Source organism: Physella acuta, unplaced genomic scaffold (assembly GCF_028476545.2).
Source record: "Physella acuta isolate Inbredline_101_S28 unplaced genomic scaffold, ASM2847654v3 ptg000412l, whole genome shotgun sequence".
NCBI classification, from domain to species: domain Eukaryota; kingdom Metazoa; phylum Mollusca; class Gastropoda; family Physidae; genus Physella; species Physella acuta.
The window spans coordinates 309,741-323,526 of record NW_026731931.1 but is presented as its reverse complement, the minus strand read 5'-3'; positions in this window follow the sequence as shown (position 1 = coordinate 323,526).

Genomic DNA, 13,786 nt, shown 5'->3' with positions numbered 1-13,786 from the left:
TTAATTGTTCAAGTTGGTTAAACTCATGACTGTTGAAACGAAAATCCAGAGTTCAAACCCCGGGTAGATGAGGCTCGATAAATGGCGGACAGCCACTCATCTAGGAGAGACAACTTAAAAATCAAACTTCTGCTGCCTTTTAGTTTGTTCTTAGATGGACAAAGGCTATGGAAGCAAATAAAAAAAACAAAAGGAAGTTGAAATAAAAGTCATTGGCCTATATGAAGCATAACAAATCGGGGAACAGGACATTACCCCCCGTCAATTACCCCCCCCCCCCCCCCCCGCATTTACCCCCCGGATCAATTAACCCCCTGTCAATTACCACCCCCTATTTAATTACCCCCATCTCCCAAACTATATATATATATATATATATATATATATATATATATATATATATATATATATATATATATATATATATATATACATATATATATATATATATATATATATATATATATATATATATATATATATATATATATATATATAAATATATAACAAAATCTAAATGTACAAACATGAATAAAGGTTAAAATAAGCAACATAAAATATAATTTTTTGCATTTTATTTTCTGAAATAAAAAAAAACAAAAGGAAAACTTACAAACATTAAAAAATATTTACAACAAAATCTACAAAAAGAAAACTGACAAACATTAAAAAATATATACAACAAAATCTAAATAAACGTAAATGAATAAAAAATAAAAAAAACTGACTACATAAAATAGTACATTTCTGAATTAGAAAATGGAGGAAAACTTACAGACATTTAAATTTGAATATTGTAAGCTATCCCTCTTAAATAGTCCATGTGATTTCTGTTGGCATAGTCCTTAACGATGTTAAAAATACGAGAATTCATGTTACGATATTTTGTTCTTGGTGGTTCTGCTGGATGTCTGCCAAGCCGCTGAGCGATGACCACTTTGTGAAAACCTTGCTCGCGTTTGAGAATATTGATAAAGCGCCAGATATTAGGATGGTCAGCAGCAACTGCAGCTTGCATTTTACGGTGCCAACCCTCGACGCTGTTGTTGGTGCGAGGTAACTCATTTTCCACCCTGTGGTGTATGTTCCAGATGTGAGGCTCATAAAGGGGAACAGCTCGGCCTCGACGTCTTACTCTTCCAATATAATTATCCTCAAAATAATCTAGCAGTTGCTGCATTTCATTGGTATTTTCCGTATGTTCTCGAAGTTCTTCAAACACATCTAGAACATCTGCTATTGGCACAAAAGCCAAAGCACCTATCATCCTTACCATGACGGCGAAATCTGCTTCATCCACGTACTTTGTTTGAAATCCAAGAGCCTATACTTTTCGGTATAGGCTCTGTGTCAAATGATAAAAACAGCCTTGGACGTGTATGCCTTCATAACATTCAGAAACTACATTCATGGCGGATTGTTCATAATCCAGCATAGCTGAAATAGGCCGGGCGGCCGGCATTAGTTCTTTTAATTTCATAAAAAGACGGCGATAGGCTTCAGTCGTTTTGTTTGGCAGCAAACAGTACAGGCATGCAATGACATCGCTGCTGATGAGGGCATGAACTGTATATAATTGGAAAAATATCTCAGGCACAATGATAAAAATTACATCCATAAACCAATGTAAAGATTGTTCTAATAAAGAGGATGATTCATTAGTGTCAAATATTAATATTCTGTTTTTGTCGACAACACCACTATCAAATAATAGGAAATTCTCACCACTAGATAGTTTCTTGTACTCATCCGGCAGTTCAATGGTAGAGCGATCGGTTGGAAGAGGATGTTGAACATGATTAGCTTGTCGCTGTTTTCGAATATGACGCCGCAGATGTGGAATAGGAACCATCTGCACAGACGCTGCTTCACTGAGATTTTGCATCTCTCTACCAAGAATCTGTTGGGGTGTTTCCTCTGTTTCCAGTGCCCTTTTTTTAATATTGTGTCGAACTTGAAGAATTTCACATTGTGTTACATCTGATGCATGTGTGTGTTCATGCAGAAATCCAACAACAGTGTGGTTTTTAATTTTAATCTTTGCTTTGCATTCCGACATTTTTGTTCCATTTCCTCGACGCTTTTCACATTCATAACTAACCACACCTCCTGCTAAATCTTTTTGTTTAACATAACCATATCCATTGTGCATCACTGTTTTTTTTAATCCCACGAATAATAAGAATTTATCCATGCTTAAATACGAATAACACAAAATTTAGTTTCTCTTATTTTGAATCATAGACAGATCGAATATTTCAGATGACTTGCATCTATAAACTAATGCGTCGAACGAGTCTACCCGAAATATATACCCAACACCGCGGTAATAACCGACTATGAAGTAGCCAACAAAAGAGAAGCCGCCTTATGTTTGACGCGACACCGTGGGTCAACTCAAAAGACAAACCGACGGACATCAAACGCAAGCCCTATGAGCAGCGGCAGCACATTTAGTAATTAACAAAGTTCATTCGTCTACCACACAAGTCCACTCCCCACACATGGTGCCTTCCAAAATTAGAATTATATGTACTTCAAAAGTTAAAACCGACTGGACATAAAAAGACTACATAAAGAGCGGCACCACATTTAAGACTTACATTTTCGTCATTCGCTTTTAAAATCCACTCCTTCACAATAAATCAAGTGAAAAAAGCCCACATAAGCAGTGACATTCTCAATCTCCTATACATATTACGATATTAAGTTGACCGTGGTGAGGTGGGGGGGGGGGGGATAATATCCTACTGCTGTTTTTTGGGCGGGGGGGGGTAATATCTGGGGGGGGGGGGGGGTAATTGACAGGGGGGGTAATTGCTCCGGGGGGTAAATACGGGGGGGGGGGAATGTCCGGGGGTAATTGACGGGGGGGGGGGGGTAATGTCCTGTAGCCAACAAATCGACACGTACTTAATTGTGTTGGAGAGAATCCCACCTAATACTAGAATCTAAAAGAAAAAAAAGCCGCTTCTCGATAAATCTTATAACCATTGGAAAGAAAAGAAATGTACACATGTAAATATATCAACATATAAAATTATATTTCAACAACAATTTTATTGTTAAGAAATACAATAGCTTGTAAAAAAGAGGTATGTATTTAAACAAGGTAGATACCGTCATTTACTATATTAAAATATCCATAGTCTGCATACATTGTCTTAACAAGAAATAAATACCCTACGTTCGAATTTATATCAGCAAAGTAACGTTATTAGTCACCAGGATGGTTATTTGAAGGGATATTGTTAAAACCAGGATTTAGATTTCAATGTAGTTAATAATTTTAGAATATTTTTTTTACGCTCAGGCCACGACAACCCAACCTTCTTAATTTCTCGTTACGGCAATCTCACTCATGACGTATTTTGTCTTAAATTACTCTGTGAATTCCACACCAGAGTCTGTCTATTGGTATTATTAACTGTCTTTCAGAGGGTATCTCTACCAGAGTCTGTCTATTGGTATTATTAACTGTCTTTCAGAGGGTATCTCTACCAGAGTCTGTCTATTGGTATCATTAACTGTCTTTCTGAGGGAATCTCTAACTGAACCTGTTTTCCCAGCTTTAGTTTTCTTCTCCGATGTTATTTTTTTATATCCTCATGAGTGAAGTTTAAACACGTCAAATATTGTTTAAAGTTTTATATGTGTGCCATTATTATTAGTTGTTTTTGTGATAATTCAGCATTGGCTTCTGTACGTTAACATAATTTCTTCCTTGAATATCTACATTCTTGGTCAGTAACACCATTATTAGTAATTATAATGAAGGTATCATCTCCAAAATTAAAGTATTGAGGTATTTTGAGTTTATATATTGTGCTCCAATTCGTTATTTTCCAGTATCGAGTCAGAGAGAAGTAATAATATTAAATGTTAAATCAAATACCCTTACTAAACCTAATGTTTTATTACTGTTTTTGATTGTTTGTCTTTGGTTATCACTTGGATTATTGGAGTTGTGGTATAGTTTGGCGATCAGAGAAATAAATGTGTAGGGGATTCTAAAGTGCTTAATAGTTTTCCATACTAATGACCTGTCTATAGGCCTGCTGTGACAAGCAATTTTTAAAATATATAACAAGTGTATGTAGAAATTAAAAAAAAATACCGTGTGAATAGAACTCTCCATAAAATCCTGTGTATGTTTCAGAGCTGTCTGTTATAAAGGTGACAAAAAGGTTGTTTGTTGTCGATACAATCAGTCCTGAGACTCCCCGACCACAAATTGTGTTAAAACTTCGAGCGTTTTTAGTAGCTCCGTCGTACACGGCGATATAGTCTGTGTCACAAGACTCTGTTTCCACAAACGATAGACTATAAGAAAAATAAGTGTTAATTAGTTCTAAGGTTTTTCTATAATGTCACTTACATTTTTGATTCCACGTTAATGTATGGTCAGTGAGATATGGACCTACTTTAAAATAAGAAGTGTATCAGCACGAGTTGATAGATTCCATGTAAATTCCTGATTATTCAAATATCGTAAGGGATATCCAGGACTTGCCAAACTGCCTACCTCATATAGTGTAGAGTGTTTTCCTGTTTTATTCGATGGAATTAAATCAGTTTAATGACAAGACAAAAATAAAATCTGAATACAATGCACATGAACTATGCATGTTTCAGTTATAGATTGGCGTCTTGGTGCGAAGGTATGTTGAACGCATTGTAATGATGATGCGGATTTAAAGGTAGTGACGTTGTGGGTAGGAACTTGGTTGCTATGAGTTTGTGTATGAGTTAGTCTTGTCTTGATCGTCATGGTGAAAGGACGTATGACTAAAGTTGGGAGATAAATTCTAGTAGTGTAAATTTAAATGCGCAAATGTGAGCCCAGCTGTTTTCGTCTCTTCTTCAACCGTTCTTCTCCAATCTGGTTGTGGTATTTCGTATCATCGTCATCAAATCAAGTGTCTCAAACCACTCACTCGGCGTAACACTATGATTTTAATGGTTGTACATATTTGGTATGATCTAACATAAATTATATAACATTCCCCCTAGTTGGATACACCAGAGTGTAGAGAGTTTATATTTAGTCTAAAAGTAATTTGTTTGCTCTCCTCTGTTAAACATTTGTCAACGTATATTTTTATAGCTGTTTTTTTTTACTTTGTCGTATATACAAAGTAAAGAGAAAGTCTTGTAATCGTGCAAAAAAAATCGAGATTTTTTCAAATCTCGACGTTTTACATTTTCCTCAGTCGGAAAAACCTAGTTTTGCTATCTTGTCCGTATGTCTGTGTGTGTATGTGTGTGTGTGTGTGTGTGTGTGTTTGTTTCAGTTAAGACAATAACTTGAGTACCATTACAGCGAGATTGATGAAATTTCATAGAGGGCCTATAAGTATTATGTCAAAATCGAAATTCCGTATTTACTTTTGAGCGATTTCCGATAACCGAAAGTGGAACTTTTTCTACTTTCAGTTTTTCAAAAGCCTATAACTTGAATACTATTTCAGATAGATAAATAAAATTTTACATGTCAGTAAAAGATCTAATTCACCGCCCCCTGTCAAATTTTGAGTAATTTCCGTTGAGAGAAAGTAGTAATTTTCGTTATTTCCGATTTCTCAAAAAACGCATATGAATTTATAAAGTACTAATAATATTCCGCACTATTATGTATATTGTATTAGGCGTTCACTTGGTGTGCAATTCTTTTTTTTTTTCTTTTCTCTCTTTCTTTTTTTCATAAGTTTAAGTATTTAAAATTGATTAAAAATCATGTCTATATCCCGAGTTGCCATCCCCTATTTTTTTCATATAAGAATATTCGAGAAATTTAGGGGAGATAACTTCTGGTTTATTCTGACATCAATTCCTGTTATGTAACGTAAACTATACACACCGTTCGATTATATCGAAATGAAAAAATCATACATTTTAAAAGTATTTTAATTTGTAAATACGTAAAACACGAAAAACAAGACATGATAAAATACTTGTCAGCTTGTTGAAGTTAATTATAAACAAAAACTGGTTACGAATCTAGAAGGTATAACCGCTAAGACCTCATTTTACACAGATAAAAGAGCAATTGCGAGTCTTGCTGTATAAGGTAACGTTATTTTTTTAGATGTAAAATTTACGTGCTAACTTTCACATGTCATAACTTATCTTAACGTGTCATCACTCGCAAATACTACGCCGCCTAACCTAACAGCTACTGTCCTGATTTAACACACATGTATCAAAACATAACGGGATAATGGATAAATAAGAGATTTCCCCCATATTCTACACACTTTGTCAAACAATTAAATAAATTAACCAATTTTAGATTATTAATTAAGTTGTTTCCTTTAGCCTAAAAAAATCCAAACAATTCCAAAGCCTACAGTTCTCGAACTAATAAACATATTTCCGTAAAAATTGAACTTTCGGTGGGCAACTGAAATCTAAAAAAATGGCACACTTCTAAACATAACTTTGTAACGCAAAGAAATCCTTCTATACAGTTTCGTCATTTTGCGAATGATGCCATTGGCATAATATTTTAGACGATCCAATTAGAAATTGAGATCGAGTGTCCTAATAATGCACAATTAGTAACCCTAACCAATTGCATCAGTCTCACTGATGTTTATAACACGTCAATTTTTTTTTCTAAATTTTAAAGAAAAAATCCTGTTAATAGTTGTCACTTTAGCAGAGCTTCTGCCAGGCATTTCTTCGATGTTGTGCTTGTGGGGGGGGGGGGGGCGGGGGGGGGGGGGGAGAGATCAGAGTTATCCATAAGGAAGTTTAAAAGCCCCAACCCCCCCCCCCCCCCCCCCAACGAAATGGAATTCATATAGAAAATACTTGTAACAGTGTCCTACCCCCCCAGAAATTTTAGTCCGCCCCCAGGAAAATTTTAAGTGCTCCCCCCCCTGGAGAGAAATATCTGGAAGAAAAACTGCACTTTACCGAAAGACGCAATCCTGTGAGCACTAGAGTTCCTAAATTAGTTTTGAACAGCCAGGGACCGTAATCGGTGCCACTGCGGACTGCATAGTGTAACCGAGGGCTCTCGAGAGCCGCACTTCGTCTATGACACTTGGGCGGGCAGCGAATTGTGTTCTACCTCACTATTACGGTGAATAATTAACGTACATTTAAGGCTTTCATGCGTTAGATAAACCCGTGGCCCGATAAATATTATCTAAGATATGATGCATTTAAATTTAAACTAGGTTTTAGAAAAAAGAATGGTCACACGTCTAAGAATACAGGATTGGTAACGCATTGATTAAACGCTTCCTATATATTTCGTCAGACTTACGTCATTCCCCGCGGCAACGAGCGGAGACGGGCACGCTAGTACTACATACAAAAATATGTTAATGTTCTTGTACAAGTTAAAATAAAAAGACATTTTAAAATATATAATAATTTTATAACTATATAAGATTGAAATATGTGTAATTAAAAATGAAAATGCATATTATTGTATTCATTTTTGTAAATTAATGTTGTATTAGTTAAATATTCTAAATTGTTTTAAAGGCTCACCTAATACTGTTATGACTGGAACTAATTTTATTCTTAAAATTGACAGTTCATTAAGAATTTAAAACAGATATCTAAAATACATTTGATGACAAAAAACGTGGGTACGTTCACCATCAAATTTCCAAAATTCGTGTGTTGTGTGCTTTTCGCTTTAATCATAAATCTGCCCGACCCACGTTTTTTGTCATCAAATGTATGAACAGTCATCACAAGAACCTGCACAGCTCGAGGAAGCACAAAATCTACGAGCAGTCATTGGTAGATCCCCAAGGGTCGGAAGAAAAATTTATTTTCTACTTTTTAGTCCACAAGAAAAACGTGTTTTTTTTTAAAAGTTTTTTTAAGTATTTTATTTTCTCCTTTTTAGTCCGTTGCTACACATGAAAAACGTACTTTTTAAAAAGTTTTTTATATAGTTTATTTTCTACTTTATCTAATGACTTGATTAAGTATGACTTGACTAAGTGTTTTTAAATACATAAAAATTTAGAGGATTTTTTATCAAAATAAAAAGGATCAAAAGGTTTATTGAATGCTTTTAGGTAGTTGGCCCACCGTCCATCCCTCCTCGAACAGATTAACTGTCGATTCTCCACCCACCTTAAGCATTACACTGTAAAACATTTTTAAAAAACGTGGTAATAAAAAAAGAATTGCACACCAAGTGAAAAGTTTCTCTTTCAAACCTGACGGTCTATGGGGCAAGTGAAGTAGAGTTCACATGTTTCTGTGACCTCGGCATATGAAGAGATAGTGTGGTCAGCACTATGCCCAGCCGCCTTTACTTTCCCTAACAGGAGTTAGGTACCCATCAGAGTTGGGTGGACTCAGGGACGGTCTACTGCAGGGGCGGAACTACAGTGCCGCCAGACCCCGCAATGCGGGGGGCCCAGACCGAATGGGGGCCCAAAAATCCCGGCTAAATTATTTAAAAAAAAAATTTAAATAAAAAAATTAAAAAAAAAAAAAAAAATAGGTGGAGGTCGAGTTGTCTTTCTTCTACAGTTACAAAAAAACACGATAGTCGGCAAACGTCTTTGAAAAAAATGTACAGACTATAGCTCGAGAGACCGCCAGACATATAGACAACTTCAAAGACGCAGGGGCGGAACTACAGTGCCGCCAGACACCGCAATGCGGGGGAGGGGGGCAGACCGATTGGGGGCCCAAAAATCCTGGCTAAATTATTTTTTTAAAAAATGTAAAAAAAAAATTAAAACAAAAAAAAAATTAAACATTTTTTTTTTAAATTAGGTGGAGGTCGAGTTATCTTTCTTCTACAGTTACAAAAAAACACGATAGTCGGCAAACGTCTTTGAAAATAATGTACAGAATATAGCTCGAGAGACCGCCAGACATATAGACAACTTCAAAGACGCAGGGGCGGAACAACAGTGCCGCCAGACACCGCAATGCGGGGGGGGGGGGCAGACCGATTGGGGGCCCAAAAATCCTGGCTAAATTATTTAAAAAAAAAATGTAAAAAAAATTTTTTTTTTAAATTAATTTTTTTTTTAAAAATTAGGTGGAGGTTGAGTTATCTTTCTTCTACAGTTACAAAAAAACACGATAGTCGGCAAACGTCTTTAAGAAAAATGCACAGACTATAGCTCGAGAGACCGCCAGACATATAGACAACTTCAAAGACGTAGCCTACCTTTTTACTTTTAGTGGCGTCGATTAGGAGAACAAAAAAGGATTGTTATATTGTTTACATTATTAAATATATATATATATATATATATATATATATATATATATATATATATATATATATATATATATATATATATATATATATATATATATATATATATATATATATAAATAAATATATATATAAATATATATATAAATATATATATATATATATATATATATATATATATATATATATATATATATATATATATATATATATATATATATATATATATATATATATATGTATATATATATATATATATATATATATATATATATATATATATATATATATATATATATATATATATATATATATATATATGTATATATATATATATATATATATATATATATATATATATATATATATATATATATATATATATATATATATATATATATATATATGATTGTGTGTTTAAACTACTGGCCTGGACTCTACAAAAAATATTATTATTTATTTCGATGTCATACATTTATAATTGCGTTCATTTTTACTTTAACAACTGTATCAATAAACTTGTGAAAGTTTAAGTTATCTCCCTTTAGCGAAGCATCTGAAGTTTTTGCCGGCACGCTTTGAAATCGGGCTGGGGAAATGTTACGGCGACTATTCTGGTCTTCTAGACGACCGGAAAAAGTCGGCACTATTGATGTAGATGTTTATCGGCACTTTCTAGTCCCCTTCCCTTGAACCTTCCCAACTCTCACCCCTCCCCCCTCAACCCCCTCTCACCCCTACCCCTCACCTCTACCCCTCACCACAATCTTACTCTTACAATAAGATGTAATGCATAGATTAACGAACCGTCTATGAACTACTGAACTGTAAACTGACCACTTCTGCACATTTTGTTAAAGACACTAGTCAGTAGTTGTTCATTTACCTGATGAAGTATTTTGTTGACGAGTCTAATTCACACAAGGAAGGCAAGGCTCGTCTTTATATTATTAATTGTTTTATAATTAGTACACGTATTAATTGAACATTAGTTATTAACACTAAATACATTAAAGTTAATCAAAAATTAGGATACAATGATCTAGCTTTTAAGCCTAAAAACAACCAAAAGATCTATATCACCTTTGAATGTATTAATGTTTAATTTCATGTTTAGCCCGTAACGGGGAGGGGTTATATTCGGTTATAATATGGGTGGGTCTTTGGCAGTGTTTCTTCCAGACTTTTTTCTTCGGGGGGGGGGGGGGGTGTGTGGACCGCACCGGGTGACACCATTTAGGGGGGTGACACCAAGGCAAAACATAGCAAAATATATAGAGAAAAACTCGAGGGGGGGGGGGGGGCAGGCCGTTTAGGGGCCCACTGCTGACCATAATTAGTATTTTTTTTTAATTTTGAATTTAATTTTCGTGCATTTTTGCCTTGATATTTAGTTTGTAAAAGAAAAACACTGTAGCTGCGGTACGATTATCTTTATTTTACAGTCACTATACCACGCTCTTCAGCAAAAAAAAAAATCGATTTTACACAAAATACAGTGTAAAATATAGGCAACGCTTCAAATTTGAATGACACATTTGACTCGTTGCCCCCCTTTGATAGCTAAATAGAGGACACGTAACTGTTTGACCGATCCTCCAAAGTGTACTGTGGCGGATGGGGCAGGGGATGGGGATCAAATTTCTTTTTATTTATAGTTGTATTTTTTAAGGCCGTCAAGGCCGAGTTCTATTTCCCCACAATCAAACACACGCTGTCGCCGGCAAAATTCTTTTTAAAAAAACAACAAAGACCATAGCACGAGAAGCCGCTACATATGAAGTGGCTTTCATGATGCGCGGTTCTACTTTGCGGCATAAATTAGGGACCCGCCGAAATCCATTGTACATGTGTTTGTGATAGTGGTTGAATTTGTATTCTGTACTATCTTGAATCCTACAAATAATAAAAAAGAATATAATACTAGAAACTTCGTTTTTATATACGTTTACTTGTTTTTTACTTTTACAAGAAATATCATAGTAAACTTTTAAGGCCTTTACTTGGAATTATCTCCCCTGAGTAAGTTTTTTAATGGGCGGTGGTACATAGACGCTTTGTTGTCTCTTTCAAAATTTTTTCCCGAGCCGACCCCCATCCCATCCCTCTTTTTTATCGAGTATCGAGTAGACCAATGTATCGTTTATGAACTACTTCCTAACCGTACGATTCACCACTTTAGCACATTTTGTCTGACATTAGACAGCACTAGTCAACATATATTGATTTATTTGCATAGTATTAGTATTAGGCACATCTAATTCACAAAACAAGGAAGGTAAGATTATTTTTTTATATAATTATTTAGAAATTAATTAGAACGTTTAAAATTAATTGAACATTATTATATAATTAATAGTCAATTACTATTTATAAATGATGTTATTGAGGTGGGGGTGTGTGAGGGTCTGGCTTTTTGTTAGTCGTTAAAAAATGTGACGTCATTTGTGGATTCCCCCCCCCCCCCCCCTTAAATCAGAAGGTTATCCGACGCGTGAGCTGGCCACATACAGTTGTGCATGTGAAAAACATTTTTCTGTCTATTTTGCATTACTGCATATTTACCCAATCGCCATGAAAACTTTGAAAGCTGTTGAGGACAGCCCAGGGGAGGAACTACAGTGCCGCCAGACCCCGCAATGCCTGGGGGAGGGGGGGGGGGGAACAAGCCGTTTAGGGGGCCCACAGCCGCCCATAAAAAATTTTTTATAGTTAAAATTATTTTTCTTGCATTTTTGACCTGATGGTTGTTTTGAAAAAGAATACCGTAGCTGTGGTTGGATTATCTTTATTCTATAGACACCATCCCACGCACTTGTATATTCTTTTTCCTACAAACACACGCTGTTGTCGGCAAAATTCTTTTGAAAAAACATCTATTGCGCGAGAGACCGCTAGATATTAAGACGGCATTTTGAGACCATCCCAAATTTGGTACTGATGGATAAAATCACATTGGTGCTTTGTTGTCCCTTTTAAGTTCCTTTCTCAGACCTCCCCTCCCGCTCTTAGCCTTACAAGAAGCGAATAGATAGCGCCTCAACAACTAAGCTGGCTCATATCGGTGGTAGTGTAGACAAACTAGCGCTCCAACAACAACGCTGGCTCGAATCGGTGGTAGTTTTGATAAACTAGCGCTCCAACAACTAATATCCAAGAAATAAATGCCTACATTGTTTACGTTTAATAACCACTGTTCTAGAGAACAAGGCAGACGTCTCAAATGAATACACGAATGATAGCGTGTTATATATATATATATATATATATATATATATATATACATATATATATATATATATATATATACATATATATATATATATATATATATATATATATATATATATATATATATATATATATATATATATATATATATATATATATATATATATATATATATATATATATATATATATATATATATATATAAATTAGTTTCGTCACTGGCAACTTGATAGTGGTTTTGTAAGTAACAAACAGAATACAGATCTAATACAGTAGTTATGTTATATAGTAGCTAAGACCTGCTGTTGCGTAAAATTTAAAAAAAAAATGAACACAGCTGTAGTGTGAAAGATAGGCAAACGTTCAAACCACTTGCATAAATTATTTCCCTTTTTCAAATAGTCAAATAGGGGTGCTCAAAAACTCTTTTTAATAATCAAATTAAAAAGCAATTACTTATCTTAATTATTATTTTAAAAAAAATAAGTACTAAAGAATGATATAGTATAAAAATGAAACGTAGTTAAAGTTAATAATATAAATACAAAAAAACATAAAAATAAACATAACACGAGACACCATTACTTATACAAAGCTTCATACACTTTTGACCGACTTAATGATTAGAAGTATTTTATGTACACATGACATGCTGGTGTGATTAGATTTAATTGAATTTTTTTTTCAAAACTCGATCAGGCCAGAAAGGAGTATCCTATATTCGTATTGTGTTTGAGTGTGTGTGTATATATATATATATATATATATATATATATATATATATATATATATATATATATATATATATATATATATATATATATATATATATATATATATATATATATATATATATATATATATATATATATATATATATATATATATATATATATATATATATATATACATACATATATATATATATATATATACATATATAGGGGGGCCCAAAAAAAAATTTTGCGGGGTGGCCCATTTTTTCTAGTTCCGCCACTGGTCTACTGACTTGAACTTGGATTCGAACTCGAGACTAACGGGTTAGCAGTCGAGCTCTCTACCGCTAGACCACTCCGTCCCACACCAAGTGAACGCCTAATAAAATGTGTATAAAAGTGCGGGATATTATTAGTACTTTATAAATTTACATGCGTTTTTGAGAAATCATGTCCTCAATTTTAGGGTCCTAGGGGCGTAATTTAATTAAGCTAATTTAGGTCTCTAAATGCTAGTTTTTATGATTGCATCTGAAATTGTTAGGCAAAAATAGCCTGCATGCCGAATTTTAGATCTCTAGAGCCAATCAGAAGTGGGCTAATTTTCGTTGTCAATTTTAACAAC